Source organism: Corvus brachyrhynchos, unplaced genomic scaffold, assembly GCF_000691975.1.
Source record: "Corvus brachyrhynchos isolate BGI_N302 unplaced genomic scaffold, ASM69197v1 scaffold26, whole genome shotgun sequence".
In the NCBI taxonomy this organism is placed as follows: Eukaryota; Metazoa; Chordata; class Aves; order Passeriformes; family Corvidae; genus Corvus; species Corvus brachyrhynchos.
Window position 1 is genome coordinate 7,386,025 of NW_008239324.1, and position 17,199 is coordinate 7,403,223.

Below are 17,199 nucleotides of genomic sequence, written 5' to 3' on the forward strand. Positions count from 1 at the left end.
GAGATAACAAGCTTCTTTACTAGCCCTGTTCATTCCATTCAAGCATAGTCAGCATTGTCCTGTGCCTCCCATTAAAATAATCTGAAGGAAAACAGAGGCTGAGTTTGGAATTAATCCTTTTGGAAATATCACTGCAGCAGGAGGTGAGATTATCAGCAGCTTGGCATTAGTCATGCACAGTTGGAATTCTGCACAATAGCAATGATGTGTTGTACACAGAAGACAAGTGATGACAGTGTAAGAAAAGGTACCAAAAAGGCTTTGCCTTGATTTGTTCTGGCTGCCATAAAAGGTGAAATGAAATAGTCTATGTTTGGGACATAGATGCTTGAATTAAGTTGGACATAATATTGTCTTGAACAAATGGATGAAAATTAAAAAGAAATTGCAGAAATAAGTTTGAAAAAATGGACAGTACCTTTTAAAGGATAAAGGGCTTCGCTTATAGGGTTGGAAACACAAAATAGTTGACATTTAAAATGTCAATAGCTTTGGTGTTTACCAAAGGAGTTCTGACATTTTAGTAGTGACCATTCGAGTTTATTTGTTGTAAATGCCTCACTTAAATTCTTTTAGCAAATTATCGATAATCTGGTCATCTCTGAAAAGTGGCATCCTCTTTTAGGACTAAAACTATTGGGGAAACAGAGCTCTTAATTTCAGTGGTTATGCTCAGTGACATAAGGCCAGCCAAAGATGGGCACTTATTTCCTACTGCTTGCATTTGCATTTTGCTCTGGGTAGGAAGGAGAACTGAGCAAGAGGTAATTTTTTTCCTTTTTTTTTTTTTTTTTTTTTTTCCCCCCCCCCTTTGAAAATGTGATGTGGGTGAAAACCTTTCTTTAATGGTCAAAAGTAGTGAGCTGAGCCTTGGGAGATCCCATTCCTTCCTGAATTTGGCTGGCTGCCTGCCTTTTGCAAATTCTTTCCCTCTCTGTGCCTTAGTTTTCAAGGTTTAAGAAGTTAAGTCATAATGATCCTTAATGATCTTTAAAATGCATCTTGATGTCAATGTTAGGGAGAAATTAATTTAATGACATTTATAGAGACTCTAGAGGTTTCTCAAGATTTTTTCTCAAGGTTTTAAAAGATGACAGTTGTGGTTTCCCTATTGAGAACTTAATCTACACTCAGTTATTCAGTGTTTTATGACCACTAATGACGGGCTTATATTGAAAGTTTTCTGTATTATAATTTTAATGTATATGCCACTGAGCCAACACTTCTGTTAGGAAGACACTAAAGTAATTATTTTGGTGCTGTTCTCACTTCCAATGCATATGCTTGTTTTGCACATTCTTCTAACACAGTTTCTGCAATATCTCCTGGGCACCTGTGGGCTTGTTTTAGCTCAACAAAGTAAAATGTCTGGTGCGAGGATCCATTCCACAAAGTTTCATGTCTACACCATGTGCACAGTAAAAGGAATCCCCATCCCCAGTTTCATCGGGGGAAGTGAAACAAAGTCCATGTGAATGCCTTTTGGCCGAAGAAAACTGTGTATCATGGCTTGCCAAAGTATACTTATTCTCCATGAAATTCTGCTGGCTTGCAGCTTTGTCTGTAGAATGAGGAATTTCTGTGAATGCATAGTATATTTTGGTTGTTGCTATTCTTGGCTTTCTTCATAAAAGAAACAACATAAGCTATTACTGCTATTTATAAAAGTACTTTGTGACCCTAAACCATAGTGTTGAAGAGTTTTTAATCCAAAAATTTATCATTGCAGCAGGACAAAAGCTGATAATGGCAAATCTGTCTTTAATTTAAAAATGCCTATTAAAGTTCATTGATGTAGAACTAGTATAAGAAAACAGTTAGATTCCTCTCATAACTTCCAAAATGCTAAATTTAAGTGTTTGTTTTTTCTTAAATGTGATTTTTCTTTTAAAAATGTGTTCTGGAGTTTTTATCTCTTTGGTTATAATTTAGAGTTTTGTTCAGAGCTTGCTAAGGCATTGGGAGTCCTCACTGGGACACTGCCAAATGAACTCATTTGCTTCACGTAAGTGGAATATGTGGTGGGGATTTTCTGGCTTCTGTACCTGCAGAGATAAGTAAGGTTCTTTAGCTGTGCTCGACAAATAGGTTTATATTGGATCTTGCAATATGTCAGTCTTCAGAAGGAAATCCCCCATGAAATTTAAAATGATGCTCTTTTGCCTATGAGGTAAAAACTATTCCGTAAGGGGCCTGTGTCCAACCTGTCTCTGTTTCCATGGACAGAAGGATTTATACTGGTTTCTGTTGTCTGGCATATTAGTTCATTGTGTATCTTAAATATTGCACCAATAACTTGAATTAAAAGGTGTGTGAATGATGAAATAAACATGATGGCTCAATTTTACTGCTTGAATGCTGTTAGCAAGTGGGAGGAAACATTGAAGGGCAGCAGCTGTGTCTGTTTTCCTACTCGGACTCAACAGAAGCTCTTGTAACCCAAAATGTCAAATCAGTTCCTTGATTCCATTCGGTGCCATGAAAGACTTGTTCAGTCTCCTTTCTTCTGCCACTTCCACACAGAGGAGCTGCAAGGAAAATGGAAGAAATGTACTTCTGAAGGCTGGGCTAGTCTGACCCCATTTGTTTTGAGATCTTTATTTCTTTTCTATCATCAGGGCCAAACATTCTACTGCATCCAAATGCGTAGGCTATGGCAGAATGTTTAGTAAAATTAATAATTTCTAAGGATTTTGACCCTGCAAAATACCAACTGCAGTCATGTGTGAGGATTGTATATGAAAAGGGTGAGAAAGAGCTTGGCTTGCTTTACTGTGGTCTTATCCTATCATAGACAGCTGTTATCTATAATGAGGGATGTTACCAAAACACAGTTTGGTATTTTATTTCTATCCTGTTCTGCCAAATTAAATATATTAAGATTTTGTTTGTAATGATCTTATAAATTATATGATTTGTAATTTTGATTCAAGATTAAAGATTCAAATATCTGTTCTGTATTCCACAAGTATAATTTCAATTGATGTTAGTAAGATATATGTGCACACTTATGGGCATAGTTCTTCAAATAATTTTTTATGAGTTGAGACACCACATGAAAGGCTGTTATCTCTGACTCAGCTGTGATGATGTTTTTAAAGCAGCATTTACCAAACTTTGATTCATAGATGGATATGTGTTTTGAAGACTTCTTGTTTTTTTCTGGTAAGTTACAAGATAAGATTTAAAAATCCTTTGTCTTGGCATAATTTCTTTGCTGTTGTTGGGATAGGAAGCTGTACTATTACAAATGGGCATGTAGCTGCTTCTCAGTACTATAATTATATAAAAGGATTTTCGAGTCTCTGATAAAAATAGTTCAGGATGAAATGTCTTGCTTTGGTGACCAAAATCCCAAAATGCTCAGTGATGTGAAGCTTGCCATTGACGTAACTGGGATCAAAACTAGGTATGTCCTATAGGAGCTGCTAAATGGTCTCACTGGAGAAGTACTCTGCTGCCTGAATTGTTATCTAGAGACAGAGGTAATAGAGGGACGATGAATCTGTGGAAGCTGAATATTTCAGGACTTCGCATCACAAGTGTGCTAAAAGTGATTGGCAAAACAGAAGGGTCTGTGTGTGGTAGAATATGGTAGATGAGAAGAAAAATGTTATGGAGCAATCTTAATGGGAAAACAAAATTAGTATAGCAGTAGTCAAATAGCTGGTATTTATACACGAGTCTTGAAAGGGCTGAGGAAAGTGAGGCAAGAACTGAAGTGGGGCACCAGTGTCCCATCTTCCTCAGAAGAGACTGTTGGGAAGATCTGTGTGAGCATTAGATGAGAGTGGCAGATGACTGATTTGGCCAGCTGGATTTGCAGGGTTAAATACTGAAGGTGAGTCATCTCTTCAAGTGAAATCAGTGTAAGGCATCAGAAACAAATCTTGGCATCCATCCTTTAATTTCTTCAGAAGAGAAGGGAAGCAGGGTTTGTACCTTCCCTACCCTTCCATTCAACTATAAACACTATGGCCTCTGGCACTAAAATAATCTTAAAAGTCTGTAGATACAATCTCGTGCCATGTCATAATTCTAGTTCTGCTTGAAATGGTACGTAACTGGCCATAAGATCCCTGAAGTGAAGGCTGTGTAACCTTTGTGTGTCTTTCTGGCAAACTCAATTAGTCTGCCTCTTTCTTAAAGGAAAATAAGAGCTTGTGGCATGGCCCTGCACACACCTCAGGGGGGAAGAGGAGCTGGCAGAGACACTCAAGCGTGAGCAAGGGGCTGTCTCTGTGTGTACAATGTCAGGAGAGGAAGGTCGTTCATTTCCAAGGAAAAATCTGTAACTGAACCTACTGATTCTGTTTCTCCCTTGATGATACTATCCCTCACCTTTCCAAACTCCTGGGAAGCCAGTGCAGTTGTGCTGCACTGTAGGTGTGAGTATATGGTTATGAAGTGCACAAATACAGATGGAGCTGAATAACTTCTGTGGAATGTGGTTTTGCACACACTGATTAATTGTGCTGTGTCAGTGGCCTTGAAATGCTGCTGGAGACGCTGTGGTGCCTGCAGGTTTCCCCACAGCTTCAGTCTATGTCATGGAAAGATTAATGCTGTGAGACTCATGACATAAGGGTATAAGCTGGCCTCATGTCTCCCATGATGACTTTTGGAATTGGTAGATAAGCTTGCTCTCCAGCTTTCTTGTTTTTAATGAGCTATTATCTTCCTGCAGGATCCTGCAAATAGTGCGATGACTTCTCAGCAATGCAGAGCGGCTAAAATGGTGTCCTTTTATGGCAATGTCTTCAGTGTGAGGGAGTTTTCAGTAGGGACTTAGTGCTGGAAGATTATTGCTACTGCTACAGTGGATCACACAGGCAAAGCTCCTTTTTGTCTTTGGTTATAAAATCTAGCAGGAGAGCAAAAAGACCTTGAAGCAAAGTTCCTGGTGACATTAACACCTACATGACCTACTGATGATAGGGAAAAGGGGGAGTCAGACTATTGCCCCAGTCAGAAAGTGAATACAGCAGCTGTGATATAGATTCTTCTTGCATTTTCAAAAAGCCTAATTCAGACCAAACCCTCTGGAGCCAAAGTTCTGCTTATAAAGACTCGTAAAACTGAGGAGATTTCGGTATGAGGGAGCTGAATGTTTAAAAGGAATTTTCATTTTTGAGCACATTTCTGTCTTCTTTAAAGCCACATCTTTTTGCATTATTCATTTTTTTGACTTCAGTTTGAATATAATTAGTCTGAAGTAGGAAGGTTTTTGCTTAGTTTTATGTGCATTTTTATAGCCATCTTATTTATTTGGTGCAAAAGTGCTTATTTCCACATTAGAATTAGCCTTACTTGTTTTTAAATCCTTTCTTCATTCAAAAAAATATTACAAAACATTTGATGGATACAGATTGTTTCCATTTAAAAACATCATGTGTCTGCAAATCTTATAATATCACTTGATTAGATTTTGTCTGCCTTTATGGATATAGTTCTTTCATAAAGTTATTTTCAAAAGTAAATATTGTATTTTTGTGACTGATGCTGTGACTTCTTTTCTTGAGAATAGCAACATATGAGAATTTGTCTGATATAAAAGAGAAATTCTCATATGAATGAAGACTTCAAAATCTTCTGGAATGGCAGGAAATTCCTGTAGCAAGATCTCAGAAATCGAAAAAGATTTCCTTGCTTGCTGATGTCCTCTCACAACTATCTTCTGCTAACTATGCTGCTGGGTGTCTGGTATTTGTCTAAACACTATTTGCCCTGGTAGTGGGCATGTAGTTGAGTGAACTGGCAGCACAGTTGTGATCTGTTTGGTAATAAGCAGAACTTTGTTTTGAAGTCACATTTGTTTGAGGAGTCCTTTCACCTGGAGCCCTGCAGGAATACCTGTGGTTTTTGTTTGTACAAAATGTACCTTTTGCTCTAATAGTTTTAAAATAGACTGAACTGGAAACTTTCCTACCTGACTGAGGTCTTGTCTTGGATGTCAGTGCATCCCTTACTTAAATAAGAGGAACTTAACTGGTCTAAACCCAATCATATTAAACTTTTGAGATGATGGTAAAATGGCTTCCTGGTGCTTTTGACTTTTATGTCTTCCATTATTAGAGGGGTCAAGTTTAACCTTGAAGAGAATGATCCTGGTCTAGTCTTATTTTCCTGCACTGTTTCCAGCCTATTAAGGATGTCAGCAGCGCTGGGTGGAGGAGTGTTTTTGAATAATCCACCAAGAGAAAGGCACTGAAAAGATATGAGAATAATCTGGCATAAACTGATATATGGGTGGCCATCAGATTTGGCAGAAAAGGCAGAGTGAAGAACTGGAAGGTAGGAGATAAAGCTTGTAAAAACTTTGTATGTTTGAACACAAAATTATCTGCTGAATTGCAAGGGTCATTTAAAATGTCAGAACTCATGTGAGCTCTGACACCCTCTTTTGTTTAGCACCTCTGACAATGAGGTTTGTGGGGATGTATTCTGAGGCCCTATTAAGGCCAGGAGAGTTGTTACCCTAGTTTAAGTTGGGAGATAGCTTGTTATTGACCCAGTCCTCCTGTTCAGCTCCACACTGGCAGATAAGCTTTATCAGAACCTCAGTACAACTGAGAGGCAAATTCATCCATGAGCTGACTTCATTGAAGTCAGTGAGTTACAACAGCCCACAGGAACATTCAGCACAAAATTAATTTCTGTGTAACCAATGAGTTTTATTAAAGAGATAGATTAACGCGACTTTAGTTTTTAAATCTTGTCGTCTATTATCTTCTTGTCTTCTCAGCTCTCTCTCTAACAGGAGCTGTCATTCTGGTCAACAGTAAGTAGTGTGTCTCTATGGCAACTTTCAACAAAAGTATTATTTATTTGTACACACACACATATTTTGTACCTCATTTATACCTTAAGTGAGAAGTCTGAATAACTGGAAAAAACAATTTATTGTTCCATCTTTTAAATAAATCAAACTCTCCCCTGTTTCAAGCCCACCAAGGGATAATACTAAGCAACTGAGACTTGTGCACAGAAGAGGGAGCTGAGCTGTAGGAATGTTAGATCTGGGTGGGGTGATACACAGTGATTTTTTTTTTTTACTGAACACCTCTAAGTTCAGAGATGTCAATTGTGTCCATCCTTTTCTTTTTTAATCTTTGGAATTTGAATGAGCTTAACAAACTTATTATAGATTAGTATATTTACAAACGTGTGGAAAATATCAAGTTTATCACCTTCAGTTGTATGTGAGAGAAGAGCAGTGTTACCTAAGTAGAAGGCTGCAAGTGAAATGAATCAAGAATAGCAGCTTTGTACAGCATATTAATCAGAAAAGCTAAGAAGTTGTATTAAATTCACTGTTATTTTTTTTCCTTTGGAGGTTTCATAGAACTTCTGTGAATAAGCTGGTTTCTGTGAGGGAATTAACTACCACACCATTTGGCTTTATAGGTGAAGAATATGACATGGCAGAATTACCTAAAGTTGTACCATTAGTTTGAATGTACCTTCTAGTAACATTTTAGACTGTGGTGATGTGGACTAAAAATTGCATAATACTTACAACATGTTTAAAAAAAAATAAAAAAAAATTGTACTGTTAGGTATTTCAGAATCTTATCTACCACCAAATTTTGGTATGGGTGGAATATGCTAGAAAGGAGTGCTTCCTGAGGGGAAATGTACTTATTTTTTTATTGCTCAAGAACTCTTTGCCTCTAGATTTTGTTTTCTAAATAGTTTTTGTAATAAAGAGCTCCAGTAGGTCATGTCAAGCTTGTGTATTATCATTACTCCTAAAATTTCTGTGGTGTTATTTTTATGAAAGCCAGCCAGTGTCACAAAAAGCTGTGGAGCCCTATGGTGCTTAGGAACCTTGAAAATGAGTCAGGCTTAAATAGTTTGTAACAGACAACCAATGCTCTATTTTCCAAATACGTGAAAACTACTAGCAGTTGCTGCACAAGTTAATTTGACACTTAATTGCATGGTATTTGTCTGTGAGCCAGAAAATATATAGAGCAGCCTTTGTTTATTGTCATGTTATGCACCAAAAGCATGTGCCTAACAGCTTACTCCTGGCATAAACACCAACTTTCCAGCAATGATTTTTCTTTTGGGAATACTACTCTGTGGTGCAGCAACTTTTAAAATATTTTGCTGCAAAAGAAATAATGCGTGGCCTGGCTTACATAGAGTTGGCAAAACGTGGAGAAAAAGATGTATGAGTTCAAGTAAAGTTGTCTCTGATGTTGTTTTTGCCATGTGGATATATTTCTTACACACCTGTGATGCTGTGTCTTAGGAGGCAGAAGTCACAATGTTCCTGTACCTTTCACATCAACATGAAGTGATAAAGAGGTGTTGTGAGACAGGTTTCCGTTGCAGTCCTAAGTTACTGCTTTTCTTCCTTCTAGCCATGCCAGCTGTGCCCCACAAGAGCTTGAGACAGTGTCTGATTTCAGACAGGATTACTGCCAGTGCTCCTTTTTGGGGCAGTAAAAGCATTCTGCAGCTCATGGCAGCCCTTAGTAGTTCAGTTGTTTTCATGTTTGCATACAAGTTTTATCTATCCAGAAGAGATTGGTCGCTTTTACAGGTTATAGTTGTTCTTGTGCTTCAGATTTGCTTACCTGGTCAGAGGCTTGAAATTCTTTGCCTATGTATAGCAGAAGTACATTTTCTTTCTGTGTTTCTAAACCCTTTAAACATTTTAATCTATTGACTTGGGAACAATTAATAATGTTTTGGTAATAAATTTTGATAGATATTTGACAAGAAAAGTGCTATTTATAGAAAATATATTGCATTGTCCATCATAAACCTTATTTATAAATGGTTGAGGCTTTTTTCTTAGAGAATGCAGTCTAGTAATACTAAGATGGGGAAAGGAAAGCTTCCTTTTGGAATTCTAATAATGCTGTTCCTGATTTTTAAAAAAGGAGAAAAAAAAAAAAAAAACAAAAAAATCACTCTAGCAACAACTAATGAAAAACTTTCATCTGCTTGTTACCACAATCATATGTCAACAACCTGGTGCTTGTGTAGACCAGGAGACATTTTCTGGGAGTTTATATGTGCTTTTTCTTTGGAGGTCCTAAATTATTCTGTAGGATTGCAACATATGCTATTGGAAGAATGGAAATTCTCCCCTCAGGAGCTTCTTCCAGTCTTTGAGCCAAAACCCCCCAACTTTCATATATGCAGAGGTTGGTAAGGCCAAAATTTCATGTTGAATTCCAGTGGATATTCATGCAAGATGTTTCCCTGCATTTCCTCTGCCCTCATTTTATGTCTGTGTGACCACTTCAGGGGAGACTGGCTGTTTGATGAATGGCCAAACTGAGAATTTTCTGCATATCCACTGAATGACTTTACTAGACAAATCCAGGTATGCTCACACAGTTGAATCTGGACATATTCCTGGGTTGATAGTAAATTATTGCTGCTGTGGAACTGGTTGGAAATGATGGAAGTGCCCTCTCTAGGGATTATCCTAACTAGGATCGATGGATTTGAGCTTATAGTTTATTATAGCCAGGTTTGATATAAGAGTTTTCTGTTGGCATAAACACACATCAATCTGGCTGGCACTGGTTGGGCACAGCAAGTAAACAAACAAGAACTAAAGAGGCATGTATTACTCTACATACTTGAGTCACAGTAGAGATAGAATTGGAATAAAGTGTCTTCTGAGAGCTGGAGATAGCTGGAGCAGCAGCTGAGAGTTATTTATAAAGTTATTTTTTTATGGGAATCCTCTCATGAAGAAGTTTTCTATAAATTACCACGTTGCATTGCTTGACATCAGGCTACTCTTGTTTTTTGGTATGTTGTATACATATCTATGAGCTCTACTAGTAATTATATATAGGAAAAACACAGCAGGAACTTTAGCACCAGGAATTACTTTTCTTGCTTGAATGTTTCTTAACTGCCTTAAATTTAGTATGTTATTTAATGTTTAATATTTATAAACTATGGAAAGGACTTGTAGAAGGATCAAAATAATGTGATTGTACATACTTTTTCCTGCTGGAAGACGTTTGACATGTTTTTATACATCTTGAAAACATTCAAATAAGAGCAGATGAAAGTTTTTGAGAATGGTAGCTTTTAGATCAGGAGCCAGACAGATAAATGTTTTGTGAATTAGATTAGAGTCCAAATTGTCTGAATGAGTTTGTTACCAGATATCTAACCAAAGTGGGTTTTTTTTCCTCTTGAATTGGATTAAACTGTCATTGGCACAGCAATTATGCTGTAGTTTATGGAAGTTTACTTACAAAATTCCTTAAAATTTGTTTCAATAATAAAAGTAAGTTTGACCTTTTGTCACATCAGATAGCAGCAGGTGTTTGGAAGGAAATCAGCTGGCTAAAGAACTGTTGAAAAGCCAGAGTTGCCCAAGCATATGAGCACTATTGAGAATGGATTACATTAAAACTGCAGAAGATCTTTGAAACCTCTTGAATAATTCTAAGGGATATTCTTCTAATTTTTAGTGTTTAGTTCACATCAGGTTTTTTTTAATTGCTGTGTTGGAAATTAAGAAATACTGGGTGGTATTTGTTACCACCCTGATGCATTTGTTTAGCCAGGTAATAATGGCTTATTCTGCTTGCATACAAAAAAAAAATATTAAATACCAGAAAAAAGGGAAGGAATATACCATAAATAAAGGAAGAAAATCCCTGGGAATGTCTGACAATCTCTGTGGAATTCTTATGTAGGATTTTTTCTTAAAATGGAAGTATAGCAGGTGGAGATTTAAATTAGGATTACACAGACCTACATTGTGAGTACAGAGTTCTTTCAAGCCCAATACAAGTAACAGAAAAATCAGTGAAGGTAATAGCAATAACTTTCTACTGATTTTGTGCATGGAAGAGTGTTTTGTATGTGCAGTCTAATAAACATCCTTATAGGGCATAATTTTGTATTTGGCCCAGAAAGGGGAATATAGCATGAGTTGAAGGAGTTCAGGATCCAGTCAAAATTGTCTTTCTCTATCATATGCATTTATTCTATAAGACATTTTGTGGTCTTAGCAAATAGCTGAGCAAAAGTTAGCTATCCAGTAAACATAAAGGGATTATTTTTTCTGAAATTGTAGCAAAGTGATATGAAGAACAAAGCAGTACATAATATCTCCCCTGCTTTGTAAAAATAAATGTTCTGAAACAAAATATTGGAAGAACTAGCTTAGTTTTTTTGACAGAAGTTCCAACTTCTTGCCTAAAAATATAGTCTGTTTTACAAAATATTTATCTCATAATCTTTTTGTTAGATTGAGATCCTCATTTGGTCAGTTCTAATCTTAATCTTATGGAGATTGAGTTTTCTAACAAAATAGTCAAAAAAGTCTATTCTGGTATAGTCATAGCATGTGTAGGGGGGTTGAAGATATTCCTAGAAATCAGGCTTGTATTGCTGGTAAGTGCTAATGATGGCAAATGAAAAATCACAGTAATCACTCATTTGTCACAGACTAGAACATAAATCAGGGAAAAATGAACTATGTCTCTTGAGTATAGGAAACTGAAATATCTCAGAATTCTTTAGGTCAGGCCCTGCATAGTGCCTAAAAAGGTCTTTCAAGGGCTATTACTCAGACCAAAACATCTACAGGAGGTGGTGAGGTCTCCTGTCTTTGAAGTTTTGTCATACATGGGACTCCTGTGTCTGAACCAACCCCCCTAAAAAACCCCAAATAAAAGAATGGCCCACAGCATGAAGCCTGAACTGAACTCCTGACCTGAACTTGCCTGCTACCTTCATTTGTACTGTGAGGGATGTTAGAGCTGATGTGGGCTCCAAGTGGACTCTGCATGGAAAGCGTGAATGGGAGCAGAAATGGTTGATCTTTATTCTTTTTCTTCTTTTTAGTTGCTTAATTGTATCTTAGCTTTGTATACAGTGACTTTTCTGTGCTGCCTCTTTGTTGATGACAACAGCCTCATGTACTTAAAGGGTAATGTCAATTTGGCTTCAGAAAGCATTGAAAAGTCAATGGAAAATGTGAACTACTGAACTGGCATATTACAAGGACAAAAACATCAAATCAGATGAGTAGAAAACGGGTCATTTATTTCTTGAATAACAAAGAGTATTATATATGCCTAGGAGGTAGATGAATATTTCAGGTTTAATTTTTAAGTAAAACAGATTTAAAAACAACAAAATAGTTCAGGGGTTTCAGGGTCAGTTCAGTAGGTAAATGCAACATGATTAAGAAATAGCAAAAGAGCAAAATAGTCATTTTAAAATAGATTTTGGAATTCCTAGGCTGCCTAAGTATTTCAAACCAGAGCAAGGCTGATATGTCCTTTCTAGGTGATTGCACTGGCACTTAATCAGCACCTGAGATTTTCTTGCCATTGTTTTGGATGAAACAACTAGAAATTGAAAGCCAGTTTTTTCCTTTTCAAAAATGGGAAATCAAAGTTCTTACACAGTTAATTCTCAGCCTTATTTACTATCTCGATAGGAATGGGGCCATTGAAGCCCAGTGAAACAGGAAGCAAAATGTAGTATTTGCAAAATAAAAAAAGTCACCTCTTTCTAACATTAAAATTCACAGTCTTCAGCTGTAGGCACTTATCTATGTACTCTTAGATTATAGAATGTTTTATGGGAAACTTAATGCTTTATGCTGTTTTAAAAGGACTGTGAGTTTCCTATTTCTTGTACAACTCCTGTATTTCTATGATTTGGCCTAGATCAAATGAGCAGCAGATGGTTTCGATACCATAGCTGAGTTGAATTGTTTTGCATAAAGAGGACCAGGAAACCCATGCCATGCACAGGTTGCAGAGCTTCAAGCCTGAGGCAAGGCAGAAACCTGGAATGTGGTGCAGTGCAGCTTGGGGACAGCATTAGAGTCACCTGGCAGAGCTGATGTCAGTCCATGTGTGCCATGGCCTTACTTCATTAATGCTGTGTGTTCCTTTAGAGGGTTCTTCTTTCACTTTGTGAAACTCCTGGTGATCTCTGTTTCTCACCACACAGCCCTACAATGCCTTTGTCCCCTTCAGATTTGTCATTACTGATGGTGAAGGCTAAGTGATGGAAGAATTCAAAACTGGCTGTTCAATCAATATACTCTTTATGATCAAGCTTAATTAACTTCAAGATTTGAAAGCAGAAGCTTAAGGGAAGCTATCAATGACCTCAGTAGAACATGGAAGACTGAATGTTGTTCAACTCAGGACGAGTCTTCTAATGAAGACAGTAGGTGGCAGAAAGATAAATCAATTCTAGGAAGTAAAACCAGGACAAGATCCATTATCTGACAGTCAGCATCTGTTTCACCTCAGGCTCAAAATTTTGGTCTGTGGTTCCTTTAATGTGTGTTCTGGAAAGAAGTCAGGAAATAGTTTAGATAAATGTGTATTTGGTTGCAAGCAAATCACCCATATTTACCTTAAACTTTTAGGATAAGCTTCCCCTCTCAGGGAGGGAGGAATTAGCCTCAGTTTTCTTAGGAGGTGACTGATGGGGACCTCCTCAATGTCCGTCAGTGTCTGCAGGAGGTGTCAGAGGGTGGAGCAGGCTCTGCTCGGTGGGGTGGAGCAAGAGGACAAGAAGAAATGGGCAGAAAGTGGGGGACAGGAAATTCCACCTGAACACAACTGGATGACCCCCTGTGGTCCCTTTCCACCTGAGTCACTCTGAGTCAGCATTATGAGAGGATTCTGCTATTGCAGGGACAGAGACTAGAAACACCTTTTGTGTTTTGTGAAGTTTTTTTGTTTCCTGTCTATGAATTTTTTTTCTCTTTTACAAATTAAAGAAATATGTAAAAATATGGAATATTGATTATGATACTTCCAATTTTGTAATTGAATGGCTTTAACTGTGATAATTTCGGGTCATATTCAATGTCAAAATATTGAATTTCTTGAAAGATTTGCTTTCATGAACACCACGGAATGAAGCATCAAGCATCTCTTCTTTGAAAGATGGTAGAACTTTTTCTCTGCCAGAAATTACAACTTTTTTTTGCTACCTACATGTGCTTTATTTTTGCTGTAGCTGTTTGGGAAGGTTTTGTTAAAAGGTAATGGGTGAATACCACTTAGAGAACAAAATTGTCATTTTGGTCTGTTTGTGAACTGTCATGGTCACATTGGTTAATATTGTTGCAAAGTGCTGCTTTTGGAAATTTGTATAGAAATAATAGTGTTCATGTTGATATTTGTGGGAAGCAAGTGCTTTTTTTGATAAAACTGAACACACAATTCTGAACATTAATCTTATGAATTTATCAGAAATGATACGGTGTGTCAATTAATTAAGACAACTTGAACTTCAAATGTTTCCCAAGCCTTTCTTTGGAAAATTGATGATCAGGGATTTAGAAAAACAGTATTGACCAACAATATTGCCTGCTTGATTGTTTTCTGGCTTTGGCAGAGAGAAAGGAAATTAAAAAATGGATTTTCATTTTAAGATGTTTCAGTGGTATGCAAGTATCTTAAATTATGTTGTTTTTCTTTGAGTCTCAGTCACTAAAAGTAATAAACCCCCGACACTGGTGCCTTCTGAAAATCTATGTAGTGTCATATATTTTGGTTAAAGTCGATTTCTGTCGGTGTAACTTGAGAACTAAATCTTTGCTGAAATGGAAATCAATGGTTTGACCATACATTTTTGCCTGAAATGACAGTAAATTTCACAATTTGATTTTAACATGATACTGAAGAAAAATAATTAATGGCTGGCTGAACTTTGAGTCTGCTTGTGTGCATAAGGAGAAATTAAGACCAGTAGATGTTGAACTTTCCAGTTTGGTTCGATGTTGATTTATGTAATGTGGAACAACTTTAAATAAAATGTGTAAATGTTTCCGCACACACTTCGTAGGCATCTAGGAAGAAAATTATTGACTTATTTTAGTTCTTTATTGCAAACCACAAGAAGAGGAGAAGCTGTTTCAGTATGTGCTTTAAAGAGTTTTAATAATTGTAGGAGTGAAGGGTTCTAATATCTGGCTTATGTAATGCCATTGCTCTGGTCTGTCCCAGATATTTCAAAACTTCATGGATATTAGTGGTATTATCACTACAGGTTTTTACAGCTGAGAAAGGAGAGGGCCTTTCTGTTCTCTAGGAATTGCTCTTGATTTATTGGTGGTACTACACATTGTGGATTATGCAAGTAGGCATTTCTGGATCTCTTTCAATTCTAGCAGTTCACTCTTAGTTTTAAAAAAGGCTAAACTGGTTTCTTGTTGAACTTTAAAAAAAAATCTTTTAAACACATCATATGAGTTTTCTCTTTGTTCTCTTTGCTTGTACAAGAATGTAATATTTCAGCTTTTTGGCAGCAGTGTTGATTTGTCTTATAATGAAAAAAGAACTAGATGTGTTCTGACTTTTCCAAACCTTCTATTTTCTTCTCAAAGGTAATTTGTGTTGTGCTTCTGCATTTTAAATTATCTTAGGTTATAAATATTAGCTTAGGTAAGAGAGGAAATTGAAATTTCATGTTTACTTGTACGAATCTGAGATGCTGAAGAGTCAGAGATGCTGACACAGTTGTTGGTACTCCTGGTAGCATCTAGTACCTCATCTGCCTCTTCGGTTTTGGGTGTTGAAATAGGATGCTACTTAAATTCCTGTTTTTGGAGTAAATTAGGGGGATATCAGAAGAGGTGACCTAGATATCCAACAACAGATAGAAAACTTGGTTTCAATAACACTTCCAGGAGGACAAAAGTATTCCATTGATTTAAGTAATCCCTACCTAGTTTTACTTCCATAATAATCTGTTAATGCTGAGTCTCAAAGACTTGCCAATTGACTGAAGCTTGTTGATGGAGAATGAAGAGTAGTGGTAAAATGAATATTTTGTAAACAGGCTGTTGTTGAACAGTAAAATAGATTCAGTGTTTCACAGAAATTTGTTTTGAAGTATCTTGAAATTAACCAACTTTTAATTGTTTTAATACTAATTTGTGGATTTGAGTGTTTGACACTCAATGATTAAAAACTGACATGCAAAAATTTTGTTATTCAGTTTTTCAGATGTATTAAAATAATTTAATCCATGCTTTTCTTACTTGAAGGCAGGAAAGAAATATAAACAATTGAAGGCTGTACGTTAATAATACTGAGATCTGCTTAAAGAAAAAAGCACTGAGGAAGGTCATTAGCTTCTGTATGTTCCAAGTATAAAATTTGTATGGACACAAGTGAGATAGTCTAACAAAATGTACCTTTGGAAATAGTGCTTTTCATTTTTGATGTGGAAATATAAGAAGATGGTTTAAGTTAGAGTAAAAAAAATAAAAACAGTGTTACCTATTCTTCATTTATGTTGGGTTAAGAGTCACCCTTTCCTAGCTGGTCTGTAAGTTAAGAATAATGTGCTTATGGCTATTACTATGTATGGCAAAATTAACAAGGCAAAAAGAATTCCTTGTAAAAAGGAGAACAATGTAGCCTTGGGGAATTAGGGCCTCTGTGCTATGCATTTTGGTTCATGTTCCTAGAAGGTCTTGATTATTTCCTTTCAATGTGTGGTTGTGAAAGCTTCATTGCATTACTGTAACTACTTTTCTGAAATGTAGAAGTTAATCTGCCCACTGCATCCACTGGACACCTAAAGGATGTGAGCAGTCTCCTGAAGGTTGAGAGCTATGTAGGTTTTGTGCTTTTGGGATTTCGTTTTTAGCTGTCTGCTGAGCCAAGAACCAGCTGCCCCTGTGAAGCTTTAGCTCGAATAGTATTGACAAAAAGCAAAACTTTCATTTCAGCTTTTAATTGACTGTCAGAAGTAAATTCTTGGTACATAACCCTTTTCTTTATACTCTTTTTATGTGCATATTTTTCAGATTTTATTTAAATAATTTTATACACAATATTGGGATAATCTCTTACATTAATGCACAGCTTAAAACAGTTTTTATTTACACTGATCACAGAAAGACAGAGGTATGAGGACAAATACTTTACATTCACCATCCTTATCAGCACTTTAAGTATAGTTAACCAGCACACATCACACACATCCATATCCATATTTATAAGAAATGTAGCTGTTTCTAATTACACACATGGACATGTAGATGTCTCCCTTTGAATAAAACAAAAATTAATGGAAAAAAAAAATTGAAATGCCATTTCCCCCAGATAACCAAAGACTTAAAAAAAAAAAAAAAAAAACAAAACAGGATGAAGACTGGAAACAATAAAAGGACCTTTATAAACAGGGACCAGAGCAGAAAGATCACAAAAG